The sequence below is a fragment of the Perca fluviatilis genome, chromosome 5 (genome assembly GCF_010015445.1).
Source record: "Perca fluviatilis chromosome 5, GENO_Pfluv_1.0, whole genome shotgun sequence".
NCBI classification, from domain to species: Eukaryota; Metazoa; Chordata; class Actinopteri; order Perciformes; family Percidae; genus Perca; species Perca fluviatilis.
The window spans coordinates 15132423-15138507 of record NC_053116.1 but is presented as its reverse complement, the minus strand read 5'-3'; the positions used below and the strand labels follow the sequence as shown (position 1 = coordinate 15138507).

At 38.0% G+C, this 6085-nt stretch overlaps 1 long non-coding RNA gene across 1 annotated transcript; it reads left to right on the top strand.

Annotated features, from left to right (window-relative positions):
• Positions 1 to 754: 754 nt before the first annotated feature.
• Positions 755 to 5856, top strand: LOC120559280. Its single transcript, XR_005639238.1, has 3 exons — positions 755 to 941; positions 2125 to 2185; positions 5688 to 5856. It is a non-coding gene; the product is annotated as an uncharacterized LOC120559280 (long non-coding RNA).
• Positions 5857 to 6085: the final 229 nt, after the last annotated feature.

The window sequence follows — 6085 nt, the reverse complement described above, 5'->3', positions numbered from 1 at the left end:
AGCTGTCTAGTGGGTCTATCTAGATACAATAGCTATAGTCTGTGTATTTTTAAGGAAACAGTTTTTAATCTTATTTTTAAGTATTGTCTAAATGCGTTTTTATTCCAGCACTGGTTCTGTTGATGCTCAGGAATTTTCTGACTCTGCTCACACAAATACACACCAACATACACACAAAAGTTCAAACAACAGCTTGCTTTACAGCCACTGCATGTGCTATCTGTGATTATTGCTTGTTTCATCCTTCTAATCAGGCACAAATAATTCCAAAATGAATGTGAGGTGTTTGAATCTCCTGCTTAATGTTTAAAGAAACTGCTACCTTAGATAGAAGGAGGGTAAAAAAAAAAAACTCAAGCAGCCCAAGTTGTCAGCAATTCTACAATCAGTGCAGACATTATGGAAAATTAACAAGAGAAGAAAGAAGACAGAGCAAGGTGGATCTATCCTTTTAATGTTCTGAAAGCTGAAACAATAATTGTGCTTTCATTCTGATTGTGTTTCCCATTCTTGCACTTTTCTTTTTCCTTTTGGTAGAACGCTGAATGCATGCATTACCCATTCAGTGTAGAGCTGATGTGTTTTAATGAGTATTATCTCTTCATGCAAGGTTTATCACATTTTATTCAAACTTAACAGCAACTGCACTTCTAAAATGGCATCCATTAATATGTGATATTTCAAAGCCACATCCAACAAAGGCTGCTATTATCCAGTCTCTTTTTCTTTTACTTTTTTTTTTAGATGGGAGAACTTTGTGCGATTCACAGCAGAAAACAATGGGACAATCGACTGAAAGGTCTGCACAGCTGGAGACAGACAAAGCCGATAAATTGGAAAAAGTCACCGTCGTCACCTCTGTACCTGAGCCCAGTACTCCATTATTCAGTTTCATTAAAGCTGGGAAATGCTGTCCTTTTCAGTTTCCTTAAAGAAACATGGTGAGGATCATAAAGTGTATATTAAAAAGGAGTTTTTTATTTTTTTTTAGGCTAAATCACAAGTTGAGGACATTGGGCCTTATTCACCAAAATCTTCCTAAGTTTTTTCTTAAATTTGTTCTTAAGAAAGTTCCTAAGGAAAGTCTACGTCTGATTCATGACGTGTTCTCAAACAGCAGAATTATTCGCAGGTGTGTTCTTAGAGTGATGAATCCTAATGCCTTCGTAACTTGAAAGCTTGTGCCCGTTGCTCCTATTTAGCATATGTAAACGCCCCGTTAATTCCTATAAAAGGGCATGAGATGGCGAGGCCGTGTGCACACTGTGACACAGCACACAAGAGAAATGTTGAAAAGACGTGGTAAAGACAGTGAAGGCCTCGACTCTAAAAGAAAGAAAAACTAACTGCCGCAAGAAGTTAGCGAAAAAATGAGACATATTTAGTAGTGTCAGCAGTGGAAACAAGCAGCAAATAAAACCGATGCATGGAATGCAATTACTCATGCAGTGAATACTGTATCTGGAGAAGGGCGCAGATTCTGGCCACCGTAGCAGCAGTAAATACGCCATTGTGTGGTGTAGTGCTAGAAATATGCATACTTTGGGCGTATAAATAGCGTGATCAATCACCTATTATTGGATGGCAAGGTTCCCCGTTAACATTATTGATTAGAATTGAAGGCAAAGCAAGGCAAGTTTATTTACTGTATATAGGCCTAGCACTTTTCATTCACAGTGGGAATTCAAAGTGCTTTACAAATTAGCAGAAGTGTAATTGTAGTGTGTATCTATTAAAACAAACAAACCTATAATTATGTATAAAATAATGAAAATAATTAGTTCCAAAATTATAAAGGAGATAAATATTACATTTTAAATTAGTGCATAAGAGTGCTCTTGAGTGCGCGTAGATTCTGTATTTACCTAAGAACAAATTCCAAATAATAAAACATCGGTGAATGCCAGAATCTTCGTGAAAACTGTGTAAGTGGGGTATAAGAACCAATTTCTTCATAAGAACGTTTGGTGAATGAGGCCCATTGATTTTGGGGTGTGAAAATATGTGCTTTAAGAGAGAGGTTAGTCTGTCTATGCCTGCTTTATTACATTGAATCAGATGCCAATATCCATGGTACTGTAGGTATACTACATCATAATAAAGCTTATATTTTTGTTGTTGCAGCCATGCAGTGTCCCAGCAAGCAATTACAAACAAATGTTTTACCTGACTTCATAAGTAAAAGGTAAGATATTCAAATGTATATTGAAACAGAAACGGTTCTTATTTGTTTGCACAGTTAAGACTTTGTGTTAAAAAAAGATATGAAGCAGTCAAACTTAATGGATACATGCAGTAGAGGAAAAAAGCCATAGGGGCTTATACAAAAGAAAAATTAAATTAAATCAACTGTAATCATAAACAAGAGAATAAAATGTTTTATACGTTTGCTCCTGTTCTTATTTGCTACATTTGCGAGGTAAAGTCATACAACTCAAGAAATCCACAAAGTTTTTCCTCCATTTTTAAAATTATTCACCGCCTGGAGGAAATCCAAACACTTACTGTCTCAAATTACTGTTTCGCCATTTTTGTCTACTTATTGACTTTGTATTCATTCATATCACCTCTATGTGTCACTTTTTGTGGTGTAATTTACAATTACGTACCCACCTTCTTGCTCATGGCACTAAAACCAACAGGAGGCAAACAGGTAAAGAGATCTAGGCTTCGAATTGTCTAAGTAATAAGAAAAGGTGCTTCAATTAGGGCTGGGCAATATGGAGAAAATCAAAAATCACAATATCTTTAATCAAATACATTGATATCGATACCGCAACGATATTGTAGTGTTGACTATTGGTGCTTACACAAAACAATGAGATTTTTGATAAATAATCATCAGTAATGTGGATATAATGACTAAGTGGGTAAAGGCAAATAATAGAACATAGAACATAGAACTGTAATGCAGCCTTTAAAACCAGGAAAAGACAGGAAAACACTTATGACATATTACGATATTACGATATCCAAAATCTAAGACGATATCTACTCTCATATCACGATTTCGATATAATATCGATATATTGCCCAGCTCTAGCTTCAATGCTTCCTTTGTCATCTCCTTTAGCATAGGATACACTGGACCGTACTTTACGAAAGGAAAGGCAATAATGCCGTCCCATAATTCCTCATGGCAGCATAATTTAAAGCGACACATCACCATTTGGCCATTCATAATCAGAATATTAAAGTGTGCAGGAGTGCTGGCCATAATCCTGTACGCACCTTGTTTAGATTTTATTTTCTGTGAGACATTGCAACACATCTAATAATAATAATAACAACAACAACAACAACAACAACAAATGTACTTTGTATTTTCCCCTGGGTTGTCCACGTTTATAGAGCCTGCATGAAACAACGTGGTGAGAACGGACAGGGTGAAGTATCCAGATGCGCTTTCTGTAGTCCACCTTTGGAACAGTGTAGTTTTACCAGAGCAGACCCCGACAAAAACATTGCATAATTACGTAGCCGTGTGTAAGTGCAGTCGGATTCTCTAAACACCGCGGGTGTCTTTCCCTAATTCTTTATGAATTCTCCTTCTAATCTATGCCTTGCCACTCTTAGCTTTATTTAGTCACAACACTTTATGCGTATTTCGTGTGACTCGTGTTGAGCTTGAGGAGTAAAAAGTCATCAACATTATGTTCTTCCCTTCATGTCATGTAGTTTTGCATGCATATTTATATTGTGGAAGCTGGTGAGGGATGTGCTAATATGAATACATAAGAGAGAAACAGAAGGGTCTTGTACATTGTCAAAATGTGTGCTAAAGCTAGCGTGATGTTTAAAGTTTCATGAGAAGGGCTCGTGTCTATATCATATTGCTTGAATATTAGATCAGACAAGCAAAAGAAACAACCACTATGGGAAAAACTGAACAATCGTAATGTGTCAAAATCAACAAGCTCATCCTATAAACATAATCACTTGGTTAGGGCTCTTATGGGGCACCGGTAAACACAGTATACCACTTAGAGACTATTGCAGCAGGCTCAGCGCGTTCTCAGAGTCAGGCGACAGCAGAACCAGTCATTTGAACACAATGCCTATCCACAGCTCTGCTGCCAACATTGCTCCGTCATGCAAAGTGGTGCCAACTTCCATGAAGTATTCAAAATCTGTTTGTAAACTGTCAGACTCAGACTATACAGAACCTGTGAGGCTCAGTCAGGTAAAGACTTTTTCTAAAAGGAAATGAACCGAGGGCTTAAAACACAAAAAAAAAGTGCAAAATAATACAAACTGCAATAAAACAAGCATAAATCACCTGTGCCCTTTAGCTTATCAAAAGCTAATTTGTGAAAATGCATTTGCATGTTTCGGTGCAAGATGAGAAGTTGAATATTCTTTTTTAATAAACAAACAAGATCCATAATGTGTTTGAGCTGAGTGGGCACATTTAAAGTGAGCCAGGTTATGTGTATAGCAGAATACATAGCAGTATTTTTATGTACCTATATATGCCACCAGCACCACCTCCTCTTTGCTTGTCTCTTTGTCTCCTTTGCACCTACTCGTATATGAACAGAGCTCTGAGGGTTCACTGAAGATCACATCTGAAAGAGAAGCCACTGGTGCATACGCTATCGGGCTGCTCCATGTGTGTGGAGATGTGGCATTTGAAAAAAAATGAGCTTGCGTGTTAAAAAAAGACGACGTTGAGGGGGAGGGGGCAGTCGAGCGACAAAAGTACGCCAGCGTACCGTGCGCCAACAAAGTGCCTTGCGCCTGCCTGCTGCCTTGGTGCGGGGAGGGAGATGCGACCTGTCAGAGAGTGAGGGGGCTGGCTGAATGACTTCACATCACCCTTTCAGCTCCAGCAACTTCCCATTTATATTGTAATGCAAATCCATGGCCTGTCCCAGATGGTGCTTTTCCAGCACTGTGGGTGCATAGAAATATGATTATTTATCCCAAGCACTTCTAAAGTCTTTAATGCACCCTCCTCCGTCTGCTTCCATACCCTCCTTCCACTGGCAACGGTTTAAATTCTGTGCAGTCTGATGTGTCTCTCCCTAATGGTAAAGGAGGTAAAGAATAAATGAGAAATTTGGCAAGAAACAAGGGAGTACCTAAGAGATTAAAGAGAAGCAGAAGAGAAACAAACCTACGTGCATGAGTCAAGGAAAGAGGTATAGAAAAAAACTCAGGTAGATCATTTTCTTTCTGAACTTTAGGCTAAAGGAGGCATAAGCAGTGATTCTCAGGACTCAAGTGATTTTAATCACCTCTGCTGAGCACTGAAAAAATGTGTCCATCTCTGCCCATGTGGGATACGGAGACGGGCTTTTTGTTTGCAGCATACATCAAACAGCTCAGAACGCGTTTTAAGATGTTATACTATTGGACAGTATTTTGCAGTTGTTTTAAAAATATGACTAAAGTATAACAATAGATAATGAATAGAAAATAGATAAAAAATATTTTACACCTAGCTGAGAGTTGTGAATATTCTGCCTTTGGAAAAAAGTTGATTTAACGTGACAGGACTTTGTAGTCATTCTTGATGGGATCATATAAGCAAGGTTATGAGGGACTGAGTGGGATGTAACTAGCTGTGTCCGGTCATATTGTTAGCATTTCTATACTTCCTACACAGAGTAATTAAATCAGATCAACTCCTGTCACCTCATTATATTATATGTTCTGACAAGTATTCATATCTCTAACTTCAGTTGCCTTGACACAAAGTTGGAGTGAAGCAGTGAATTACGAGGATTACTTCGAGAGGACGGCTAGTAGTGGAAGACTGCAGGTGGTGCAGCAGCGTGAAGCCACAATTTTTTTTTTATCATGTCATGTCATTTTAAAAACATTTTTTAAATATTTCAACTGAAAAAGTAAATATTTTGTCCCTACTGCTTTATCCCAAAATCTTAGGTCAGTTTACCCTATTTGTGTCTGTATCCGTTTAATCTATGGAAGCCCTGAAAGGCAAGGTAAAAAAAAGAAAACACTAAATCGTACGTACAAGAGTTTCTCCGAGTTAAAGTTCGGTTTTGGCCATAAATAGTATCTCCTACGTGAAAAACGTTCACCTTGCCTTTCAGGGCTTCCGTAGCATCGCATGTGT